The sequence below is a fragment of the Panthera pardus genome, unplaced genomic scaffold (genome assembly GCF_024362965.1).
Source record: "Panthera pardus isolate Hobbes unplaced genomic scaffold, ASM2436296v1 HiC_scaffold_19, whole genome shotgun sequence".
NCBI lineage: Eukaryota > Metazoa > Chordata > Mammalia > Carnivora > Felidae > Panthera > Panthera pardus.
Window position 1 is genome coordinate 20,081,570 of NW_026526754.1, and position 24,761 is coordinate 20,106,330.

Sequence of the window (24,761 nt, forward strand, 5' to 3'; positions counted from 1 at the left end):
CTTCTTAAGACCTCAAAGAATAACATGAACTATCTAGAAGTCTTGATAAGTGAATACATGAACCTAGCTGGAGATGCAGGAAAGAGGCTGGCCTCCTCTTGTGCCACCACTGGGAATCCATGAAAATTGGGAAAAGATGTCATTTAATTGGATACAGTTTTGTGGGCACTGCCTGGTCAGTTGGCTATCAGATCCGGGACAGTCCCACTCACCCCTCAGCCAGGCACCTTGTGCACAGTCATGTGCAGTGTCCCTGTGTAGACTCTGGGTCCAATACAAGTGGGCCTGGGCCTGGGCCTGTGTGGGCCTGGGCAGTAGACACAGAATTTTGTTGCATCTAGAGAGGGAGAAATATAAACACTATCAATTTACACAGCAAAGGGCAAAGGGCATAGAGAAGAGCTTCTCACCTCAGCACCATTGACCTTTGGAGCTGGACAGTCCTTTGTGGTAGGGGCTGTCCTGTGCATTGTAGGATGTTAGCAACACCTCTGACCTCAGTAGCATGCCCCCTAAATTGTGACAACCAAAAATGTTTCCAGACATGGTAAAATATCCCATCGGGGGCAAAATCACTCTCAGTTGAGAATGGCCATAGATGTATAAATTCTAGAACATAGGAAATCCCTCTAATATCCCATGGAAGCTTTCTGTCTTTTAGGACTGGAAGTGAGGAATGTAAATATTTTAGAAACCACAAGCAGTTATGTGACTGTAGGGCAGAATGTATGAGAGAGTGAGACACAGAGAGAGAGAGTGATCTCTTTGCTGACATCCTGATCAAGTGGCATCTGAATACTGGACGTCAGTGCTGGTAGTCAGTGCTATTCCTGAGCTTTTAAATTACATGAGCCAATATATATATATATACACATTATATATATAAGCCAATATATATATATATACATTATATATATATATAAGATTAGATTATATTATATCATATATATATATCTTATATATATTATAATCTTATAATATAAGATTATATTATATTATATCCGTTTATTATTAGATTATTATTAGATTATATTATATATAATATATATGTATATATGTATATATGTGTGTGTATATATGTATGTATATATATATATAAAACTTAAGCCAATTTATGCCATTACTTTGGCTTTCTGTCACTCATACCTAAAGAGTCCTACTTGACACAAGGGGCATTGCAGAGAGAATAAAAAGGATTAATAATTAGGACACATCAGGGCCTTGTCATGTCCTTCATGCATGGGAGGCTGGTTGGGGTCAGGTGGTCAAAGGGCCTTGTATGCCATCCTGAGAGATTGGAACCAACACCACAGAGGGTTGGTAGAATAAAGCCATTCAGCATTTCTGAAACTCTTGAGTTTGGCTTTTATAGCCAGAAGGTATTGGAAAGCACCCCCATTCTCATTGTCTTAGATGTTTCACTCCCATTGTAGTAAAATAATGGAACTGGTATTAGGAATGAAAATCCATAAACATCAAGAAGAATATGGATCCATGACCCATAAAGCTGATTTATTAAGAAAAATTTGCCGAGAAAACCTGATTGGTTTTATTGATGGAATGGCTAGAGTAGAAGATGAAAGGGTTGCAGTAGAAGTCATAGATCTTACTTCAGTAATGCAGCTGATATATTATTTCACAAAATTTTGCTTGACAAATTAATTCAAACTGGGTTGGCGGGGAGATGTCTGCACAGATTGAGAGCTGGACGAAGATTCGGAAAGCGAGGTAATGACAAACAGTCATGGATGGAGATACTATGAGCTGCCTGATGTGCTCCTGGAAGGGTGATCTGGCTCTGGCTTCACTGAATCTCTTAATTCCTTATTGAGAAGAAGGGGTCTTTTGAGAAGAAGGTGTAAATACAGAATGGTCAGCCTTAGCTGACGGGGTCACTTACTGGATGGGCAGGGAATTGAGTGACGTGGAGGAGGAATTGGACAGACTGAGCCTACTTAGGTTGAAGCCTCATGGGTAATGTCAGCAAGCCGAGCTCATAGTGGGGCTGCAGAAGAAGCTGGGGATCTTGGCTGGAGTGGTCAGAGTGTGGACCATGATTATGATGATAATTATGTCTCTGTATCAGGGGAGTCGTGTGTCCAGATGTAAAAGCGCAAATCCAAATGCCTATAATAGGGCCAGGTGGAGAGATGACAGAAAGAATGTTTGACCCATGCAGCAATGAAAATAAATGTAATTTGTCAACCTCAGTGAGTCTCCCAACCATGATGTTGAGTAGTTAGCTGGACCCAAAAGAAGACGTTTGGTAAGAGTTCATGTCTATACAGCTCTCCAAACTATGTGCTTAGAGGTACATACATACACAGTAAAAATAAAGTGAAAAGTAAGAAAATGATTATCCCAAAGGTCAGCATGGGGGTGACCTTGGAGGGAGGTCGAGATTGTGATTGGAAGGACAGATAGGTCTTCTGGGGTGCTGTGTTCCACTCCTTGACCTGGGACTTGATTATATAGATGTTGGCTTTCTAATTGCTATTTAAACTGTGGTGCATTTTATGCACTTTCCTGAATATATGACGTATTCTACAATGAAAAAAGGAAAGAGAAAAGAGTTCAGGAACCCTCCAAAGGCAGCAGCCACTGGTTAGTTCCAACGCATGGCCATGTGACAATGGGGTCAGTGGTGTCAGATCAAACTTTTCAAAGAAGTAAGATACATGAATTTTTAAAAAAAATGTGAAATAAACTTGTAACTAATTCCAAAATTATTTAGACATCATGTAAGCCAACAATGTGGACCAGATAAAATAGGTCTAAAGGCAAGACTGAGCCCATGACTGCCAGTTTATGACTTTTGTCTCAAAAGTCAAAGGTGGAGGGAAGGAGAACATTTTTACCTGGCTGTATTTAGCAGCTTTGTTTGCACTGATTTTTATCTGAGGAACTTTATGATAATTGCTAAGGCACTGGTGGGTCCTCACTAAGCACTTCCCAAACATGTCAGTCTTTCTGCTTGCAACTATTCTATTTTAGCTGGCATTCAGAGAGTTTAAGAATTTTTCACAGTATTAGACAGCTAGTAAGTGGGAGGGCCAATATTTGAACCTAGGCTGATTTGATGGCACAGCCTGTGCCTTTTACTGATTTTGCAGGGTCTGTGAGTAGGCCGCAAACCCGGTGCCTCTTTTCTAGCCCTCTGCTCTGGCAGACATCATTAATCCATCAGTGCTCTTTCCTGCTATGTGGAGACTCATCTCCTGTGTGCTTCACCCCAGCACTCCAGGAACCTATTCATAATTGATTGGACTTGGTGACTTAGATGAGATGCATTTACTCTTCTGACATCACAGACTACTTCTCCTGTGATTCAGGGTCAGGATAGACAGTTCCTAAATGGTGCTGTTAGCTCAAGTAATGTGTGTTACAGCCTGGTTCTTCAATAAAGAACTTGTCAACCTGTTGCTCTCTCACGGACCTGGATTATTTTTCCTGCTGTTGACATTGGTCCCGTCGCATCTGCTCCAGAACCAGGATGCTGGCTATGGGCTCCCCAGAGACTGACATGTCCTCAGTGCAGAGAAATCACCTTGAAAGCTGCTCCTCTCACTGTACTTTGAAAGAAGAGCATTATCAAAGGTGACTAAATGGGGTGTTAAATGATCTTTAGAAAAAGGGAAGGACAATGATGTACGTGACATCAGGAGGTTAGTGCGGAAAGTAGAAAGGTGATAATGATACATCCATCTCCTGTATCCTGGTTAGAGACGGACCCAACCACAGGGGCTACTCCGAGAAACTGCAGACCACTGGGTTCTGGTGGAGCCTGAGGGAACACATGGCCCACCACCCTCATTTCACAAATGAGGGCCAGGGGTGTAATGTGATTCATCCAAGGAGCAAGGATGCCCTTTCCTTCACGCCTGGCCACTCTCGCCATGATAAGAACAAAATGGAGGGCAGTCGTTAAGAGAACTAGTCTTGAGTTTACATCCTGACTCTGTTAGGTTCTAGCTGTGTGACTTTGGTTTCTTAACCTGTCGTCTATAAGATGCACATAATAGCAGGACATATTTTATAGAGCTGTAGGGATTATAGGAAGAAATGCAGGTGAAAGTACGTGTGTCTGATGCCTGGTGTGAAGCAAGGACTCAAAGGATATCAAAGGATATACACATGTATACACATTTATATATTTACATAAAACCCTCACACCTAATATTCTGGCAGGTAATATGCTGTAAGACCTGTATTTCTAAGGGCTTCAATAGTTAAAATTGACTCTTACTTTACGAGGTTGGATTTATATGGCCATTTCAGTTCTGGCATGTGATCGTAGAAGGACAGCACTGTATCTTTTATAAGGAAATATTGTGTAAGTGTTGCTGTGAGAGGCCCCTTGGCCCTGTGCTGGCACCGTTGTCTAAGACATAATGCTTCTTAGTATCAGAATGGCGAATATAAGTGACAGTTTTCCTGCATTGGGTATCTTTTAATAATAGTTGAAAGTTATTTGAAATCAGGTCTTTATAAAGAGAAAAGAAAGCTTCATTTAGAACAAAACAGATATGGGGTGCCTGGGTGGCTCAGTTGGTTAAGTGTCTGACTTCCGTTCGGGTCATGATCTTGCGGTTTGTGAGTTTGAGCCCCGCGTCGGGCTCTGTGCTGACAGCTCGGAGCCTGGAGCCTGCTTCCGATTCTGTGTCCTGTCTCTCAGCCCCTCCCATGCTCATGCTCTGTCTCTCTCTGTCTCTCAATAATAAATAAATGTTAAACAAAAATGGAACAAAACAGATACTATTCATAGAAGAAAATGAACTATGTCCTGATGACTATCTGGGGTCTTTCTTGGACAGCAATGGCCATATTGGTCCTAGTGGTGGGAGTGACTGAGCCTAGGCTTGTTAAGGATGGGGCAGTTAGGTAATTACTTACCTGTTGGGAGGAGCTGAGCATCCCAGGGTGGAGTCAGGATCCAGAGCTGAGCAGGCTATTTGAATGAGGGTCAAGGAGAAAGCACAAGCCAGATGTGAGGCTTTGGGAAGAGACAGGGATTCCAGGGAAGGTGCAGGTCACAGAGCTTCCCATGGCCTTTGGGGTTGCTATCCAAGTTGTCACTGTTTGGTTGTTGTTGTTGGCCTTTCCCAGGAGGAAAACATGTGTGTTTGGGGGTAGAGGTGGGACGTCAGGGAGAGAAGGCTGCTGTTAAGGGAACTGAGTCAGTTCAGGCAACAAAGATAGACAGATGAATAGATGGAAATACACATAGTAAATATATGCTATTTAGGCAATAGGTAAGTAAAATAGGTAAGGTGATACAATAAGCAATGATATATAAGTGACAGGTATAGACAGCGTATAAGTGATAGATGGATAGATGGATAACAGATAAGTGGTAATAGAGAGTAGCTAAATAGTTAATAGAGTGATGGATGGTGCATTGGTTTTCTGTTGTTGCTGTAACATGTTACCACAAACCTAGTGGCTTAAAACAGCACAGATTTTCATCTCATAGTTCTATAGGTCAGAAATCTGGGCAGCTAGATTGGTTTCTCTGATCTCAGTTTCATGTGTCCAAAGTCAAGGCATCAGCCAGGCCTGTTGTCCCTTTCTGGAGGCTCTGAGATGAATCTCCTTCCAAGCTCATTCAGATTGTTGCTCGAATTCAGTTCCTCCTAGTTATAAGACCAAGGTTCCCAGGGAGCAAGGCAACAAGTAAGGGAGTAAGTCTCTCTTACTCTTGGAATGTCTCCTGCTTCCCACTTCTGTCTCATTTCTTCTACTTCCTCTTCTGCTTTAAAGGCACACCTGATTATGTCAGGCCCACCAGGATGATCCAGAATAACCTCCCTATTTTAAAGGCAGCTGATTAGAACCTTAATTATATCTTCAAATTCCCTTTATAGCAGTAACTAGGTTTGTGTTTGTTCTATAACTAGGCTGTAGGAATCTTGGGGGACATCTTTATAATTTTGCCTATGACAGTTGGATGGATGCGTGAATGCATGGATAAATAGATAGCTAGATAAGCAGGCTATTGATAGGTAATAAATGGATGGGTAGCTAGCTAGAAAATGGATAGGCAGATATGTGAACAGATGGAAATATAACATTGATAAGTTAGGTAAATACCAGTTCATGTCTGTTATATAATTACCAATGCTTCCACGAATAGAGTTTGGGTAGAGTTCTTATCCAGGAGTGAGCATGATGATGTCATCAAGGTCTGGGTCTGATATTTCCTTTTTCATGATCCTATATTTATGACTTACTTATATGGCCACCACTTACCACATCCTGGTCTTGTGACACTTTATAATTGAAGCTGATATCAGAGTTGGATAGATTTTTTAGTGTTTGTAAGTAATTATCCTATTTTCCGTCTCTGCTTATTTATTCTTTTTAAAAAAATGTTTGTTTACTTATTTTTTGAGACAAACACAGAAAGAGAGCATGAGTTTGGGAGGGGCAGAGAGAGAGGGAGACAGAGAATCCCAAGCAGGTTCCACACTGTCAGCATAGAGCCCAGTGTGGGACTCGAACTCACAAACTGTGAGATCATAACCTGAGCCAAAATCAAGAGTTGGATGCTTAACCGACTGAGCCACCCAGGCGCCCCACTACTTATTTAGTCTTGATCCACTCAAAAACATTTACTGAGCAACTACTTTGTGCCAGGCACTGTGAGACATACTAGTGATACAATATATAAGGCAGCTCTCACAAAGCCTATAGTCTAGGGGGAGAAACTGAGAAGTAAACTGGCAATACTGATCTCAGGCAGCATGTCCGACCAGAAGGAGAAATACAAGGTGAAACTCATCAGATGGGCACATAGCCTAGACTTTGGGAGTCTGGGAAACTTTGTAGAAAAAGCAACATCTAATCTGAAACCCCAAGAATGCATAGGGATTAGTCATATAAAGGAAACGGCTGCCTTGAACACCAGAATCTCATCAACTCTAATTCAGTTGCGCTGGTTATTTCTGTTCCTAATTGCTACTGCACAGATCTGTGCATACACTGCACATTTAGAATGTGTTGGTACTTTCAAATGCAAATGTGTTCTACAAAAATGTCCTTTGCTTGTACAACTCAGCAAAAGTTCTCTGTGACTTTGGTGGTGGTGTGGGTTTTGAGGATATTATTTTTAATTTAATTTAATTTTTTCCTCCAAGTGGGGAAAGGATTCAGTGTTTGTCAGACTAGGGGCTGCCTGGATAATTCTTATCCATTACTAAGAGGGTTTTGGGCTCTGTCTACCATTGCTGTATTCCCCAAGTACAGAGGCTGCTCTTAAAGCTCTATTTGTAAAAAAAAAAATGCTGAGGCCACAGAGGTTTTTGTTTAGTTCTTCTCTGCTCCTTAAATATGGGGTCACACTGTGGGGGATAGAGCTGAAGGGTCTAGCAAATAAAGAACTGGGGATTCAAGCTCTCATTCCTTCTCTCTCCTGCCCGTCAAACTCTGGTTTCTGATCGTTGCCTACCTGACCACAGCATTCCAGTCAGAACTCCAGTGGTGTCCAGGGAGAAGTGGATCCTGAGAAAGGAACTGAGATCATGGGAAATCATCTTTCCCCCCCAGGTGTTGTGTGACCTGATGGGTGATACAGGTTCTTGGAATTAACAGCGTGTGAGCTTGTATAAACCCCTCGCCTCTCTGCACTTCCATGCCCTAATTCTTAACTCAAGGAAAAGAGTGGAATAAAGGGTGGCATGTCGCCCTGGGTCAGAGCATCAATTTTACAGTATTTGAATCACAGCCTCACCCCTGACTGGCTGTGTAGCCTTAGGCATGTTACATAACTCTTGTGAACCTCAGTTTCCTCATGTATAAAATGGAGGCAATATTATGCTTTCTAGCACTCAGAGGAACAATGCACATCAAGTAATTAGCCTAGTGCTTGCTAAAAGCCTCTTGGTTTTAATTATTGTCAAATGTTTTACATGGCTCTGATTCCCTAATACAGCCACTTGCTTTAAACACACACACACACACACACACACACACACACACACACACACACATCATGATCTTGATTTATTGACCATGAAGAAATAGTGAGCTGTGGAAAAATGTGAAGCATAAAGCGGTGTTAAGAGAGGTTAATAATAAGCAAACAGAAAAGTGTATTTTAGAGGTTTAATTTTTGATCTTATTAACCCACTCTGGAAATTAAAGGTAGATATGGATGTGACATTATTTAATTTTGACAGTGGATTTTAAAATAGGGAGACGTTTCAAAGGCATACTTTCAAATTGTTTTTGAAACGGAATTTAGACTATCAAAATTCTGCCTGTGTGTGCCTTTGTAAAAAATATATTTATGGATAGATAAGCTTTATTCCAATGTCTGCATAAATATGAGTTGATGTTGAACAATAAAAGGTTTCTACAAAGGGCTAACATTTGTTTATTAAACAACAGAACTTGGTCCTGTCCTTCAGTTTGTCTCTGAATTCAGTTGATTGACACCTCATTATTAGTAATCCACTGTCAGAAATCATTTTCACCACATAAAGAATCTGCAGGCTTTGGGTGGCACTTAACCACTTCTCGCCCGTGTATGTTTTTATATTAGCAATGAAATATTGATAGTTTTAGAATGGAGACTAGAATATGTCTGTAGAAAATGATTACAGATGTTGGCAGTGATGAAAAAGGTGGCAGTTTTTGAAGAGAGAAAGCTTAGTTTTTTTGTTTTTTTTTTGTTTTTTTTTTGTTTTTTCAATATATGAAATTTATTGTCAAATTGGTTTCCATACAACACCCAGTGCTCATCCCAAAAGGTGCCCTCCTCAATACCCATCACCCACCCGCCCCTCCCTCCCACCCCCCATCAACCCTCAGTTTGTTCTCAGTTTTTAACAGTCTCTTATGCTTTGGCTCTCTCCTGCTCTAACCTCTTTTTTTTTTTTTTTCCTTCCCCTCCCCCATGGGTTTCTGTTACGTTTCTCAGGATCCACATAAGAGTGAAACCATATGGTATCTGTCTTTCTCTGTATGGCTTATTTCACTTAGCATCACTTTCTCCAGTTCCATCCACGTTGCTACAAAGGGCCATAAGAGAAAGCTTAGTTTTTAGGAAGGCGGCAACCGAGCATGTGGATACCTGAAGGAGTGTCTCTCAAGAAAGAGATTAAGGATAGGCTAGAAATATGACTGATGGAAGAGTGGAAGCGAAAACAAGTGAGATGGTGGCATTAGCCTTGAAGAGAAATAAGAGGCTTTTCTTCTTTGAAACAAAAGTAGAGAAAGTTAGGATGGTGTAAACGTGCAGAAGGAGGAAATTGGGGATGGATGTCCCATTCCTGGATGAATTGAGGTGAGAATTTGGATGTGATCGGCCAAGGATTAGAAAAAGGCAGTCAAGTTTGCTAGTCATTGGAAACAAACAAAGAAACAAAAATGTGGGAAACTAGAGATGATGCATAGAGTCTTAAATTTATTCTTCTATTATTTATTATTTATGTTATGCTGGGAGCTAGAGATAAAGCTGTGAATAAAACAGAGGGTCCCTGATCTCATGGAGCGTGTTAAAGGAAGCTGGTATGTTTAGCCTGAAAATGCAAAGACCAGAGAGAATGCCAAAGATATATCCATATATTTGAAGAGGTGCCAAGCATGTATTGGGAAGAAGTCCTGCCTGTTCTATGTGTTACCAAAACAGATCTAAGACCAGTAGGTACAATTTATAGGAAGCAAGATCTTGACTCAAAATAAGTGAGAAATGGGTGCCGTTGGAGGGAGGGAGTCGCCTGTCATTCTGAAGATATTCAAACAGAGAACAGGTAGCCATTGGCCATGATTAATAGAGATAGTTTGAGTGTTAGAAGGCAAGTTGCAGTTGTGAGCTTTTAAAACACCTTACAACTCTGTGAGTCTGTGAATCACTGGGTGTCATCGCACGATGTCACTTTCAGAAATTATTGCATAGATTGTCATCCTGCTTGAACTGTTGTCACTGTGCATTTACTTTATTTTAAGGGATGGGAGGAACCCGGTAGAAGGTACAAGTCTATTTCCTTTAAAGTAACTACTCTTCTATTTTCTTGTGATTAAGACATTTATTTAAAACCAGGCTTGCTAGTAAAAAGGCATATAATCACTGGTTCTCTTCAGCCCCTGTCATGACAGATTAGCATTAATAATTTAGAGAACAGCAGCATTAAAAGTAATTACAAACTGTCAGAAAGATACAAGAAATATGACATAGTTCATAGCTTCTTTTCAGACCTCAAATATTATTTGAGGGGAAAAATAATTACATTTTCCTGTTCATTTCCTAATACAAATAACTTAGGAAATCTCATAATTCTTGAAATTTGCAATTAATTCATTGAAAAACTAATGTCAGTTTGAAAAAAAGGCCTCTTTGGTCACAAATTTCCACTGTGGAATGATTCCTTAGGGCATATTCCCAATTTCCTTGTCAAGGCTCATTTTAAATGCATTAACATAGCAACATGAATAAATCAACTAGCATTTAAAAATATAAATTGTCTAAACTTCCTTTAATTGTGCACGCATTTAGCTTTTTCTTCTTTGTCTATCTAAATACTACAATCTCTTGATTTCGATGCAACTCCATACAAATCTCAGATATCAGAATCTAGTAAAATTCTTCCCTGTGAACTTTTGTCCAACCCAAGCCTTTTTTGTTCTATCTGTCCTATCCAGTGCCACATCTCATATGAAAAATGAGAAGGGTGTTAGTATTAATTTCTTAATAAAATCTGTAAGTCCTATTCCACGCCTCTTCTTTCTACAATCCTTTCTTCTTCATTCCATGTACATTTACCCTGAGAAGAAAAAAGACAGAGCGGACACTGTCACTCTGTGCTTCATTATTATTCTAGACATAGAAGGGAATTTGAGTACCATTCACTTAGAACCTAGACGCTAAGACACATATCTTGTGGTAGTCATGTCACTTTATGTTTTGTTGTTTTGTAAAAACAGAAAATTCTTAGTAAAAATAGTTGTTCGGATATCAGTGGAACAGTTTGACCTCAGGAACAGAGTGCATGTGGCCAACAGATCCAAACATATTGCAATGAGTTGTTGCATTGATGTCCATGATCTTTTTACCCTTAGAGTACCTGGCATATTGCCAGGAGACAACAAATGTCAGGAGACGGCCAAGGATGTCACATGGAAAATGAGGGAGGGAGAAAAGAAAGAATACTACTGCGTTCTTAATATTTGTTGGCTCAAAAAGTCACCATATTATAGGACATATTCTTTAAAAAAAATTTTTTTAATGTTTATTTATTTTTGAGAGAGAGAGAGAGGGCATGAACAGGAGAGGGGCAGAGAGAGAGGGAGACACAGAATCAGAAGCAGGCTCCAGGCTCTGGGCTGTCAGCGCAGAGCCCAACGCAAGGCTCGAACCCACAGACCTTGAGATCATGACCTGAGTTGAAGTCAGACGCTCAACCGGCTGAGCCACCCAGCCGCCCCAGGACATATTCTTTAGGTAGAAGGTCATATGGGTTAGTTCACATGCTATCTTGTGAAATACTGGTTTAGATTAGTTTTATTTGTATCAAATTATTAGAAGCTTAATTGGGTTAATATTCTTTTGAAAAAGAGAGCTAATTTGACTCCTCAGTATGTACCATAACCTGCACATATGCTCTTACTCTTTCCTGTTCCCTTTGTCTCTTCCATGATAACCTGTACTCTTTGGGAAAGTTACTTTTCATATAATGGTTTATAATGATGTGGATGCATTAGATTGTTTGGGGATAAGACTTTATACTACAGCCTTTTTATAAAAAGTCCTGTGTTGACAGAGATGCATATACACATATATTTTTTTAATTTACATCCAAATTAGTTAGCATATAGTGCAACAAAGATTTCGGGAGTAGATTCCTTAATGCCCCTTACCCATTTAGCCCATCCCCCCTCCCACAACCCCTCCAGCAACCCTCTGTTCTCCATATTTAAGAGCCTCTATGTTTTGTCCCCCTCCCTGTTTTTATATTATTTTTGCTTCTCTTCCCTGCCGTTCATCAGTTTTGTATCCTAAAGTCCTTATATGAGTGAAGTCGTATGATATTTGTCTTTCTCTGACTGACTGATTTTGCTTAGCATAACACCCTCCAGTTCCATCCATGTAGTTGCAAATGGCAAGATTTCATTCTTTTTGATTGCTGAGTAATACTCCATTGTATAGATGCATATATTTTGAGATAAAAATTATGTTACCCTCTTTAAAAATTTTTTTTATTGTTTTATTTATTTTTGAGACAGAGAGAGACAGAGCATGAGCAGGGGAGGGGCAGAGAGAGAGGGAGACACAGAATGCAAAGCAGGCTCCAGGTTCTGAGCTGTCCCAGAGCCCAACACGGGGCTCGAACCCACCAACTGTGAGATCATGACCTGAGCTGAAGTTGGACGCTTAACCAACTGAGCCACCCAGGCACCCCATGTTACCCTCTTTAACAACTGATATAACACAGCTCCCTATGAGGAAAGCCTTTAAGAATACTCTTTAATGTTTGCTTATGATACAGGTCATTCATACTCACCATAGAACAGTTAGGATAAAGAAAACCAGATGATCACAAAGAAGAAAATGAAAATTCACTATCCAGTGGTAATAACTATTATCAAGTTGTGTTTGGCCTTCTAAAATTTTTTCATGCACTTACATCTTTTAAAACAATGAATCATATTGTACAGCCTCTTTGGGACCAGCTTTGTTCTTTCAACACTATATAATGGATGTCTTCCCTTATTGACAAACACGCAGCTTTATCTCTGTTTCTTATGACTACTTAATTTAAGCCATTGTTCTTTAAGCATGCCCTATCATTGAAAATTCAGATAATTTCTACTCTGTTGCCATTAAAGAATTCTGCGGTGGACATCCTTATAGTTCTCCCCATTCCCGCCTCTGCATTCATTTAAGACACTCTCAGACATCCAGGTCTGTCAGGGAGTAACTGCCATCCCAGACAGAAATAGAGTCAAATCCAATTCTTAGTGCTGTGTGGGCAGGGTCTGACCAAAGGAAAAAGTGAACCCGAAGGATGAAGCTGTGGGCCAAGGAGAGTCTTCATCATATTTTACTCTTTCTGCTGAACATCTTCTCCTTCTGTTAATTCTGTATTAATAATGGTGGCCATCTACATAATCCTTTCCCTAAGAAAGTCATGGATTTCCTCAGCCATAGTTATTGGAGTGGACATTACATTTACCCTGAAGGGCAGTTGACCTTGTTAAAAAACAAAACTATCTATCTATCTATCTATCTATCTATCTATCTATCTATCTATCTGTCATCCAATTATCTATCACCTATTTTATCAATCTATCTGTATGTCTGTCTAGCTGAAATTTGTAAATAAAGCCAAAAGAACCCACCATGTCCTTTCTTCTTTTTCTTGGTGCAGAATTTTATTTTTTTCAGCTTTATTGAGATATAATTGACATATAAAATTATAAGATGTTTATTTATTTATTTTACATGTTTATTTTTATTTTTGAGACTGAGAGAGACAGAGTGTGAGTAGGGGAGGGGCAGAGAGAGAGGGAGTTAGAATCTGAAGCAGGCTCCAGGCTCTCAGCTGTCAGCACAGAGCCTGATGTGGGGCTCAAACTCAGGAACCGCGAGATCATGACCTGAGCCGAGGTCTGACGCTTAACGGACTGAGCCACCCAGGCGCCCTCATACTGTAAGATATTTAAATCACTGTGATGATTTGACATTTGCATATCTTTTCAATGTCATGCTAGAATACTCAGTAGCAAGCCCACCTAAAGTTTATTTGACTATTTAAGGCAGGGGTCGGCAAACTTTTTCTATAGAAAACCAGGTGACAAATATTTTAGGCTCTGCAAGCCATATGGTCTTTGTCACAATTAATCAATTTTGCTGTTGTATTGGAAGCAGCCACAGACAGTACATAAACAAATGTGACTATATTTCAATAAAACTTTATTTACAAAAACATGAGACAGACCAGAATGGCCCATATGCCTTAGTTTGATGTGTCCCTGCTCCTGGGGAATGTAATTTTGTTTGACTTACTATTTACTAATAACTGACAAGGTACAAACTGTTTTTGTCTGGTAGAGATGCAAACGATTTATGTGCAATAGAAAGAAATAACCCCAGTGGTTATGCTTTTATTGCCTTGTAGGACATAGCTAGTTTAGAATCTGATTTAGCAAACTTCACCCAGCAGTCCCCCTCCTCTGTGTATCGATTTCTGTATCCAGCTTTGTCATCCTGCTGGTTCTCTCACTCATAAGTTAAATAAAACTTGGGCATATGCCCATTGTTTATTTGGGAATCACGTTATTAACTTCTTGAAAATAGTACTTCGACAGCCTGACAGCCCTTAAGAAAAAGAACTTTGTAAGCAGCACGACCTTCAAAGGTCAGCTCAACCTTGCATCTGCTGTTTTCTGCCAACAGATCTGTCTGGCTTTCTGTTTGTCTCTCCCTTGCTGTGACCAGATTACTTACTGTCCCTGTGGCCTCACCTTTTGTCCCTAAGAAGCTCCACTTTTTGAGGACAGGTCATCCTCATCGACAGAGGGATAGTCTTGTTTCTAAACATTTGTGACAGTTCTGCTATGTACATGCTGTGGCTGGTGGGATAGTTCCATTAGCAACTCGCTTAGGAAGAGTAACACATTTAGCTAGATTATTAAAAAAAAAGTCTTCACACTTTTTCCTGTTCCAATTTCATCCTGAAAACAGAACCAAGTCTGTTAATACCCTTAGGGTTTGGCGGAGAGCCTTGTATTCAAGGGTCACACTGCAGCATACTGCCTTAGGGGTTCACTGTCCCCTCCAGTGACCAAGCATCTATGCTCAAATCCCCTTCTTGCCCAGAGCTTTGCCATGTTTTTTTTTTTTTTTTCCTTTTTAATAAGCTGTTCTCTGGTTACTGAATACAGGATGTGATTCTACACTCTTTCCCCGCAGCATCTCATTTGATTCCCCCCTGCCATGGCCGTCCCAGCTACCCTGTGAGGCTACCACTGTTTGTATTACCACTACCTTGCACCTGCTGCTGTCTACCACTGTTTATAAGAGAGAGATGTGAGAATTCAAAAAAGGCTAGTAACTTGCTCAAGGTCACATGGCCAGTAAATGGTAGAGCTAGGGTTTTGATCTAGTTCTGTCTACCCCCAAAACTCAAACCCTTAGTCTATATTGTATGGTCTCCCCAACTTCCCTCTCCTAGGTCAGCTGCCTGGGCATGTCCTCAGATCAGATCTAGTTTCATTCTTGGGCCTTTATGATGATGACAGATAAGATTATGCTAATACTAAAATTTATTTCTTCTTTTTCTTTTTTAAAAATCAATACTTTAGTTGTTTTTTTTTTATACTTTTAGGTTCACGGCAAAATCAAAGGAAAATTACAGAGGTTTTTCATATACTCCCTGCCCCCAAACATGCATAGCATTTCCTATTATCAATATCACCCACCAGATTGGACTGATTACAATTGATGAACCTACAGTGATCCATCATAATCACCCAAAGTCCATAGTTACATCATAGTTCACTCTCAGTGTTGTACATTCTGTGGGTCTGGACAAATGTATAATGACATGTATCTATCATTATGATATCATTCAAGAGTAGTTGTACTGCCCTAATCATCCCTCCCTCTCCTCTAATCTCTGGAAACTACTGATTTTTTTACTGTCTCCACAATTTTATCTTTTTCATAATGTGATATAGTTGGAATCATAAGCATGTAGCCTTATCAGATTGGCTTCTTTCACTTAGTAATATGTATTTAAGGTTCTTCTCTGTCTTCTTATGGCTTAATAATGCATTTCTTTTTTTTGTTTTTATGTTTTGTTTATGGAAGTAATGTCTGCACCCCATGTGGGGCTTGGACCCACGACTCTGAGATCAAGAGTGCACACTCTTCCAAATGAGCCAGACAGATGGCCCTGAATTTCTTTTTAGTGATGAATAATATTCCATTGTTTGGATGTACCACAGTTTATTTATCCATTCACCTACTAAAGGACATTTTGCTTGCTTCCAAATTTTGGGAAATAGGAAGATAGCTACTGCAAATATCCATGTGCAGGTTTTTGTGTGGACATAAGTTTTCAACTTCTTTGGGTAAATACCAAGGAGTACACTGGCTGGATTGCACGGTAAGAGTGTGTTTAGTTTTGTAAGAATCCACCAGACTGTCTTCTGAAGTGGCTGTGCCATGTTACGTTCCCACCAGCAGTGAATGAGAATTCCTGTTGCTTCACATCTTGCTAGCGTTTGGTGTTGTCAGTGTTCTGGATTTGAGCCATCCTAATTTGTCTATAGGGATATCTCATTGTTGTTTTAACTTGTGTTTCCCTGATGGCATATCACATGGAGCATCTTTTCATGTAATTATTAGCATCTACATATCTTCTTTGGAGTGGTGTCTGTTAAGGTCCTTCGTCCATTTTTAGATTGGGTTGTTTGTTTTTTTACTGTGTAATTTTCAGAGTTCTTTGTATACTTTGGATGAGTCATTTACCAGATAGGTGTTTTTCTTTTTATTTATTTATATTTTTAAAATGTTTATTTATTTATTTATTTTGAGAAGTGAGGGGCAGAGGGAGAGGGAGAGAGAGAATCCCAAGCAGCTCCATGCTGCCAGTGCAGAGTTCGATGAAGGGCTCCATCCCATGAAACAGTTGGACACTTAACTGACTGAGCCACCCAGATGGCCCCAGATGTGTGTTTTTAAAATATTTTTTTTCCCCAGTCTGTATCTTATCTTCTTATTCCCTTGACACTGGTTTTTGGTTTTGTTTTTTTACAGAGCAGAAGTTTTTAATTTTAGTGAAGTCCACCTTATTATTTATTTTATGGATTGAGCATTTGATGTTATACATAAAAAGTCATCACTTTACCTAAAGTCCTCTATATTTTCTCCTATGTTATCTTCTAGGAGTTTATTTTTCCCAATTAACATTTAGGTCTGTGGTCCATTTTGGGTTAATGTTTGTGAAGGGTATAAGGTCTGTGTCTAGATTCATTTTTCTACCTGTGGATGCTCAGTTGTTCCAGCATGATTTGTTGAAGAGACTATCTTTTTTCCATTGAATTGCTTTTGCTCCTTGGCTCCTGTATTCTGTTCCACTGATCTATTTGTCTGTTCTTTTACCAGTGCCACACTGTCTTGATGACTGTAGCTTTAAAATAAGTCTTGAAGCCAGATAGTGTCAGTCCTGCAACATGTTCTTCTACAATATCATGTTGGCTATTCTGAGTCTCTTGCCTCTGCATATAAACATCTGCAAAATTACCTGCTAAGAATTCAATTTGGATTGCACTGAATATGGATCAAGTTGGGAGGAACGGTCATCTTGCCAATTTTGATGCTTCCTATCCATGAATATGGGATATCTCCTTATTTATTTAGTTCTTTTTTGACTTCTTTCATCAGGGGTTTGTAGTTTTCCTCATATAGACCTTATACATATTTCATTCAATTTATACCTAAGTATTTCATTTCTGGGTGCTAATGTAAATGATACTGTTTTTAGTTTCAGATTCTACTTGTTCATTGTTAGTGTATAGGAAAGGAGTTGACATTTGTATATTAACCTTGTGTCACACAACCTCACTGTAATCACTGATTAGTTTTAACTTTTCTTGTGAATTATTTTGGATTTCCTATAAAGGTGATCATGTCATCTGAGAACAAAGACAGTTTTATTTCTTCCTTCTCAATCCATATACTTTTAATTTCTTTTTCTTGTCCTATTGGACTAGGTAGAACCTCCAGAATAATGTTGAAAAGGAATGTTGAGAGAGGACATACTTGCTTTGTAACTGATCTTAGTGGCAAAGCTTTGAGTTTCTCACCATTGGATATGACATTAGTTATATTTTTATAACTATCCTTTATCAAGTTGAGGAAGTTCCCCTCTTTCTAGTGTGCGGAGAGTTTTTATCATGAAAGAGTATCAAATTTAGTTAAATGCTTTTTTCTGTGTATTGATATGATGATGTGATTTTTCTTTTTTAGTCTCTTGGTGTAATGGATTACATTAATTGACTTCCAAATGTTGAATCAGCCTTGCATACCTGAGATAAATACCACTTGGTCATGATGCATTATCCTTTTTATACATTGTTGGATTTGATTTACTCACATTTTGTTGAGGATTTTTGCATCTGTGTTTATGAGACATAATGGTCTGTTTATTTTTTCTTATAATTTATTCCTTTGCCTGGTTTTAGTATCAGGGTAAAGCTGGCCTCATAGAATGTGTTAGGAGATAATCCTTCTGCATATATATTCTGAAAGAGATTATAGACACTTTGTATAATTTCTTCTTTAGATTTTGTTAGAAGTCACTAGTAAACCCATTTGGGCTTGATGCTTTCTTTTCATTTTGCTTTAATTTTTGTGTATGGAGCTAGGTAGGGGTTGAGGGTGTGTGTGTGTGTGTGTGTACAATGTGTGTGTATATATATGTACATGTGTATGTATATACAAATACATGTATATTTGTATGATTTTTCTAGCATCAGTTTGTTGAAAAGACTATTCTTTCTCAACAAACAAACAAACACAAAGACTATTATCCATTAAATCACCTTTGGATCTTTGTAAAAACTCAATTGTCCATACATGTGTATTTCTGGGCTCTCTATTCTTTTACATTTGTCTTTTTGTCTACCTGTTCACTAGTACCATACTGTCTTGATTGTTTTCTACAAGTAGTCTCACAGTTGTAGTGTGAATCTTCCCAAGTTTTTCTTCCCATTCACAGTTATTTTGGTTATTCTGAGTCTTCTGCATTTCTAAATAAATTTTGGAACCAGATGGTGAATTTCTAAAAAAATATATCTGCTGGGATTTTTATTAAGAATGGTTTGAATCTACATATCCATTTGAGAAGAAGATTTTACATATTAACAATGTTGAGTCTTTTGATACAGAAGCATGGTATCTCTCCATTTACGTAGGCTTTTAATATTTCTGAACCATGTTTTGTAGTTTTCAGCATACATGTCCTGCACCTTTTGGTCAGTTTATCTCTATGTATTTCATAATTTTGATGGTATTGTAAATAGTATTGTTGTTTAATTTTAAATTCTGATTATTTGTTACTAGTATGTAATACAGTTTTTAAATATATTGATCTTATATCCTTAATCATTCCCAAACTCTTGGATTAGTTTCAGAAATTTTTTTGTACATCATATGAGAATTTTTCTTTTTACATAGTTGATCGTGTCACTGGTGGATAAGGGTAGCATTACTTCAGTCTCAATGTTTTTATTTATTATTATTATTTTTTTTTTTTGGCCTTATTTCACTGGCTGTAACCCCAGGACAATGTTTAATAGAAATGGTGAGATTGTATATTCTTGCTTATTCCTGATTTTAGAGGTAAAATATTTAGCTCTTCACCCTTAAGAATTATGTTAGCTACATTATTTTTGTAGATATCCTTATCTGATTGAGGAGTTCTGTTCTTAGTTTGTTGAGATTTTTTTAAAAATCAGAATTAAATGGTGGATTTTGTTGAACGCTTTTTGTGAATCAATTGAAATTATTAAATGGCTAAGTTTTAAAATTTTCTATCATTAATTACTTTAATTTTCAAATGTTAAATCCAACTTCTATTCCTGGGATAATCTCACTTGGTCATGATGTATTATTATTTTATACATTGTTGGATTCAATGTGCTCATATGTTGTTACTATTTTTTTCATCTATATTCGTGAAAGACACTGGCCTGTGGTTTTCTTTTCTTTTTTTCCTTTTTCTTTTGCAATGCTTCTCTTTCTCTTTTGAAGCAGAGTAAAGGGCCTCATAGAATTAGTTCAGAAGTATTCCCTTCTCTTCAATTCTCTGGAAAAGTTTGCCTAGAATTGGGATTGTTATTCCCTTAAATGTTTGGTAGCAGTTCCTTTGCAACCACCTGAAACTGGAGTTTTCTTTGTGGGAGTTTTTAACAACTAATCTGTTTGCTGTTTTGCTATTTAGGTAATCTAGCTCTTCTTGAGTAAACTTGGAAAGTTTGTGCCTTTTGAGTCATTGGTCCATTTTGTCTAAGTTGTCAAATCTATTGGCATAAATTGTTTACAATATTTTCTTATTATCCTTTGGCTATATGTAGAATCTTTAGTGATGTCACCTGTTTTATTTCTAATATTGGAAATTTGTGTCTCTTTTTTTCCTGATGGCTAGATTTTTTTTTTTTTTTCAATGTTATTGAGCTTCTCAAGGAACCAAGTTTTGGTCTTATTGTTTTTCTGTGTTGTTTTCTAATTCACTGATTTCCATGCTGATGTTTATTTCCTTCCTTTTGCTTACTTTGGGTCTTATTTGCTCCTCTTTTTCTAGTTTTTGTGGTGGAAGTTGAAGTTGTTGATTTGAGACCTTTCTGTTTTTCTCATATAAGCATTTTAGTGTTATAAATTTTCCTATAAGTACTGCTCTAGCTACATTTAGCAAATTTTGAATAAATTGTGTTTTCATTTTCATTGAATTGAAAATACTCTTGGTTTCTTCTTGACTCATTATTTAGATTTTTTTTTTTTAAGTTTTTTTATTTTGAGGTGGGGAGGGGCAGAAAGGGAGAGAGAAAATCCCAAGCAACGTGGGGCTAAAACCCATGAACTATGAGATCATGACCAGAGCTGAAATCAAGAGATGGACCCTTAACTGACAGACCCGCCCTGGCGCCCTGACTCTTGGGTTATTTAGCAGTGTGTTACTTAGTTTCCAAATATCTAGAAGATTTTTGACATCTCTTTCCGTTCTTAATTTGTAATATAATCCCACTGTGGGCAGAGAACACACATTATATGACTTGAATCCTTGTAAATTTGTTGAGACTTATTTTTTGGCCTTTAATATGAGCTGTTTTGATATATATTACATGTACATCTGAAAAGAATGTTTACTGTTGATAAGTGTTAAAGTAATGTCACTTAGATTAAGTTGGTTGAGTGTTGTCTAAGCTTTTTTTCTTTTTTCTTTTTACTGATTTTCTGTGGTTTATTGATAATTAAAAGAGGAGTATTGAAATCTTTGACAAGAATGACACTTTATATATTTCTCATGGAAGTTTCTATCACTTCTGGATTTACTTGGTTTAGGTATGTGAATATTTAGAATTGTTATATATTCCTGATGAATTGACTTCTATCATCTGAAGTGGCTATATTTAATTTTGGTGAAGTTTTTTTTAAACTTTGTCTGATATTAATATAGCCTCCTCATTTTTAAAAAAGATTTTATTTTTAAGTAATCTCTACACCCAACATGGGGCTTAGATTCAAAACCTTGAGATCAAGAGTCACATGCTTTTCTGACTGAGAGCCAGGTGCCCCTAGCCTCTTCCTTTTAATCTCAAATAGTATTAGCATGATATATATCTTTTCATCAATTTACCTTTAATTTTTATATTTAATATGAGTTTCTTATAGGCAGCATGTAATTGGGTATTACTTTTTTTGTATCCAACTTGACAATTTGATTTTTAATTGAGGGATTTAGGTTATTTACATTTAATTTGAGTATTGTGCTTGGGCTTACATACATATATTTGGGCTATATCCTTTTCTTTGTTTTCTGTTGTCTCCTTTTAAATCCTTTTTTACTATTTTCCACTTTGTTTTTGGATTAATTTTCCTGATTCCATTTTTTGTCCTTTGTTGGCTTATTAGCTATAACTTTTCATTGTGTTATTTTAGTGGTTGCTTCAGGGTTTAAAACTTTACATATATGTGCTTATATATGTATGTATGTGTGTGTGTGTGAATACTTTAAGCAGTTGTTTTAATAAATATTTAAGTGATAAAATTAAGTGGTGAGAAAAAAATTATTGTATTTATACAGGCAGTTAAAATTTCTGAATCCAGGTTTATATCTGGAATAATTTTTTTTCTTCATAAATGACCTTTTAATAATTTTTGAGTTACAGGTCTGCCGTTATAAATTCTTTCACGTTGTGGTGTGTCTGAAAAAGTATTTGGCTTAAATTTTTTTTTTTTATTTGATTGTGGTTGTCACACAATGTTACATTAGTTTCAGATGTACAACATAGTGATTCAACAGGTTTATACATGATGCTATGCTCACCACAAGTGTAGCCACCATCTGTTACCATACAATGCTATTATCATATCATTGACGATATTTCTTATGCTGTGCCTTTTATATCTGTGACTGATTCATCCCATAGCTGGAAGCCTGTATCTCCCTCTCCTCTTTACTCATTTTGCCCATCCTCGTAACCCCCTTCCCTCTGGCAGTTATCAGTTTGTTCTCTGTATTTACAGATGTGATTCTGATTTTTATTTGTCTATTCATTTTTTTTTTTTTTTTTAGATTCCTTATATAGGTGACATAATATAGTATTTGTCTTTCCCACACTGACTCGTTTCACTTAGTGTAATACCCTCTAGGCCCATCCATGTTTTCTCAAATGTCATGAGCCCATCCATTTTTTTTAAGTTTATTTATTTATTTTGAGAAAGAGAGAGCACAAGTGGGGGGAGGGGCAGAGACAGGGTGAATCAGAATCCCAAGCACGCTCCCCACCATCAATGCTGAGCCCCACACAGGGCTCAAACACACTAACTGTGAGATCATGACCTGAGCCAATATCAAGAGTCAGATGCTTAACCGACTGAGCCACCCATGTGCCTCCCATGGTATTCCATCTTGGCCAGAAACAGAAATCAAACCAAGATACTATTCAGTTAAAGGAAGCTATACTAACAAATATATCTGGTAGTAGGCATAAACTAGACTGTCTCAGACAAACTGGGATGTGTGGTTACTCTGTATGTATAAAGTACCTAACCTGAATTAATTCAATTAGTTTAAACAGTAATAGGTGATATTTGGAATAGGTGATAGCAGTTAGCTTCATCCACCCATGAGATAACGTGAGGTGGGTAGATGTTAACTCAGATTCCACAGGCAAGTTGTAAGTGGTGTAGCAGGGATTTGAACCCAAGAACACTGCTCCTGAGCCCAGGCTGATTGGCACTTGTCACCATCACTACTGTCAACACACCTTGGGAAGGTTAGAATTAGATGATGTTACCTACAAGACCCAGTTTCCAGTAGACCCTGCATCAGCGCTGGGCCCTGGGAGCCTTCTGAGGTCCAGATCTTTTTTTGTTTCCTTCTTTATTGATTTCATGGAAGCTCTGAGCTCTGTTCCCCTCTCACCTCTTCCATCCAGTGTGGTTTGCTTATTTCTCCTGCCAGTTAACCTGAGGACTGGGACTCAGCTTAGTGTCTCCATGCTCCTCTGACCTCAAAACTGGCATCCCCTGCTGAATCCTGATCAAACCACGGCAGGATGTGCTGTGCTTATTGAGTTTTGTATCTGTCCTTGGGGTGCTGGTTCCCTTGAACCTATTGGCTACCTGGCCAACCAGCTCTGCCTCACTCACCCTCTCTATCAATCTCTCTGTTGTCCTCCTGTCCCCTCATGCATCATACATATTATGACACCAATTATATCTCATAGACAGACTACTATAGTAGTCCCCTGAGAGATAAAGCCACCTTAGCATTGAACACACTCATGAGACTAAACTCCCCATTTGCATTCAGTCCTGTCTCTTCCATCAGTCCACCAGCTGGGGGGAAAAAGCCACACCAAGCAGGCCGATTTAAAGCAACACACTGATTATACAAGCTTAAGCACTTTTCCTCCAAGTTTCCCCTACCCTCCTTCCCATCATTCAGCTCTCCTCCTCTCTCCCTGCCCATCACTGTCTCTGGAGGCCACCCACAGTGGTCTCTTCTTTGTTTCCCTATCTCTAGTCAGCCAAGGATATGCCTTTGTTCCCTTATCTTGCCTTGTTCAGGAATGTTATCTGTGTGGAGGCCTAATTTGTTTCATCACCTCCTTCACCTCCCCAAGACCTTCACTCCACTGCTTTCTTACAAAGGTCAACTCTAGTCCCCTCTCTCAGGAATTTGCTCCTTATCTATGTAGCAAGGATGCATTTTATTCCCCAACACCATGGGGCAAGACGTGGCACATTCCCGTAGTTGTGTAAATCAAGTTTAATCTGCAGTAGAGGAAAATTCAATCTTTGTCCTTACCTGAGATTCTTCTACTTCCTACCTCATACAGTCCAGCAGAGGCTCAGGAAGTCTTTGCAGGGCAGCATTTCCAAGGAAGGGTCCACTTGCCTTGGCCTACACGGGTCACCACTTACTTACAGGCTCATTTTTCCAGCCTTGAAGTTCACTTGAAGGGAAAACCCTGAGGTTTCCATGACAAGCTTGGACATGGCTCTGCGGTTCTTGGGACTAAAGCTTCCACTGTTCAGTCACGACCCCAGCCACCAACAGCCACCAGGCGTGGACCAGCTCATGTGGGAACTGCAAAGGCCTTTGTGCTTGTTGTCTTGCTGAATAAATATTTACCTGTCTTCAAATCAAGTTTCCTGAAAAAGCCCAAGCATCTAACTTTCCCTTCTGTCTGTATAGTATAACCTACTGTAACATTTCTCAGAGAGGCAAGGCTTTTGGAAAAAAATAGCTAGGAAGGACATTTTCTTCTCTGCCTGGCAGACCTGCTGTTTTTTTGTTTTTTGTTTTTAAGCTCTGGCCCACTAAACACAACCAAGGCAACATTATACAAAGAAGGGACTACCTTTCTGAGTCTGCAAGAGAAAACTAACCTACAGTAGGGAAGACAAAACACACATTTATATCTTTATATTCTGGTTCCTGTTACTTGTTAGCTATGTGATCTTGGGCAGGTCTGATTTTCTTTATCTATAAACTTGGGATTATAAAAACTCTGCCTTCCTACTT

The 24,761-nt window shown here is 38.5% G+C and overlaps 1 long non-coding RNA gene across 1 annotated transcript; it reads right to left on the reverse strand.

The window, feature by feature from the left end:
* Window positions 1–1,475: 1,475 nt before the first annotated feature.
* On the reverse strand, window positions 1,476–24,338 carry LOC109245632 (uncharacterized). The gene is made up of 4 exons (XR_002070995.2): window positions 24,042–24,338; window positions 4,894–4,948; window positions 3,437–3,572; window positions 1,476–2,127 (listed from the first exon to the last, which is right to left on the reverse strand). It is a non-coding gene; the product is annotated as an uncharacterized LOC109245632 (long non-coding RNA).
* Window positions 24,339–24,761: the final 423 nt, after the last annotated feature.